The sequence below is a fragment of the Balaenoptera acutorostrata genome, chromosome 11, assembly GCF_949987535.1.
Source record: "Balaenoptera acutorostrata chromosome 11, mBalAcu1.1, whole genome shotgun sequence".
Taxonomy (NCBI): Eukaryota; Metazoa; Chordata; class Mammalia; order Artiodactyla; family Balaenopteridae; genus Balaenoptera; species Balaenoptera acutorostrata.
The window spans coordinates 18,339,103-18,340,860 of record NC_080074.1 but is presented as its reverse complement, the minus strand read 5'-3'; the positions used below and the strand labels follow the sequence as shown (position 1 = coordinate 18,340,860).

General features: G+C 38.6%; 1 non-coding gene across 1 annotated transcript; it reads right to left on the bottom strand.

Annotated features, from left to right (window-relative positions):
* Positions 1-789: 789 nt before the first annotated feature.
* On the bottom strand, positions 790-861 carry TRNAA-UGC (transfer RNA alanine (anticodon UGC)). The gene has a single exon. It is a non-coding gene; the product is annotated as a tRNA-Ala (tRNA).
* Between the last annotated feature and the right edge of the window lie 897 nt (positions 862-1,758).

Sequence of the window (1,758 nt, the reverse complement as noted above, 5' to 3'; positions counted from 1 at the left end):
GCATCGTGGTAAGAGCCAAGGGCTGGGCATCAGTCTCAGCTCTGCCAGTTATTAGCTAGGTGACCACGGGAAGATAATTTTCCTCTTTATATCTCAGTTTTTTTCAGATATCTGTAAAATGGGGGAAATAATGGTATCTCACTCATTGGATTATTGTGAGGATTAAATTAGCCATGTAAAGACCCAAGTTTATGCCTGGCATATGGTAAGCACTGAAAAATTCTTAGGTATTACTCCCACTCCCATTACTACTACCTTTATTATTCCTCCAGATATGGTTCAAATATCACCTGCTTCCCCAATTTCCCTACACCATTATTTGCTTGACCTCTGTGAAGTTGATGGACCACCACATGTTCTAGGCACACTCCTAGGCATATTACAGATGTTACTTTATTCAGATCACCCAATATGTTCTCAGCCACCCTCTGGGATTGATCAAGTTCTTGAAGGTCAGATTCACCTTTATAAGAGGACTGAGAATCTTTGACAGTTACCATGTAAAGACTCTTTTTCCTTTCCTCTTAGAAAAAGTTGAAATCTACAGGTTAACTAGTAATAATATCCCCACTCTACAGATCGAGTCTTTTGACAAACATTTTTTGAGCAATTACTAAGTGTGGGCACTGTATTAAGTGCTGGGAACACTGTGGTGAACATAAATAATCCTGGTCCCTGCCCACATGTGGCTACTTACATTTAAATTAATTAAATATAAATAAAGTTTAAAACTCAGATCAGCACTTGCACTAGCCATATTTTCCAAGGATTAAACAAGGAGAAATCAGATGGAGATGCTGGGGATTGAACCCAGGACCTCATACATGCAAAGCATGCGCTCTACCACTGAGCTACATCCCCATATGCTCTAGTTATGTTTTATTTGCTCAATAACTACATGTGGTTAGAGGCTATTGGGTTGGACAATGCTAATATAGAATATTTGCATCATCCTGGAAAGTTCTATCGAACTAAGCTGTTCTAGAGGGGGAGGCTGACATTGATCAAATAAGCATACTTAAAAATATAACTGCAATTGTGGTAAGTACTAATCAGAAAGAATACATGGTAACAAAGAGCATTTCATAGGGGGATTTGGCTTATGTGACTAAGACATGTTTGAACTAAGATGTGTTGAGTGATTGGGAGTTAGCAAAGCCTGTGGTTAGGTTAATTAAAGGGATTGAAAAAAGGCTAATGGCTGGGGCATAGAGACGGTGGGAAGGTTTGGGTGAGATAAAGAGGTAGAAGGACCACAGAGGACCTTGTAGAAAGAGGATGAGAAAGCTGAGAGGCTTAGTAATTTGACTGTCTAATCAGTGATGGAACCTAGATTTGACTTAAATCTATGCTGCATAATAGATGTGTATTCAAAGTACTTTGCCTCTGTAATTTACAGATCTCATCTTGCTCCTTTCCTCTTTGGAAATCACCAGATTTCCTCTACTAGATTATTTCTTCAGCATTAAAACATGCTATAATAACTTCCTTCTTAGACAAAACAAAAAACCCTTCCTACATCCATCTTCAGTTACTTTCTCATTGTTTTCTGCTTTTATAGCAAAACTCCTTGAAAGAGTTGGCTATACTTACTACCTCCTTGTCCTTTTTTTCTGTTTCTTGTTGAACCGCCTCTACTTAGACTTTCTTTCCCCCCATCATTTTCAGTAAAGTCAGCAATAACTTCCATGATTCAGTCCTTATCTTGCAGGATTTCTCAGCAGCACCTGATATAATTGATCTTCCTCCTTTTCGAAG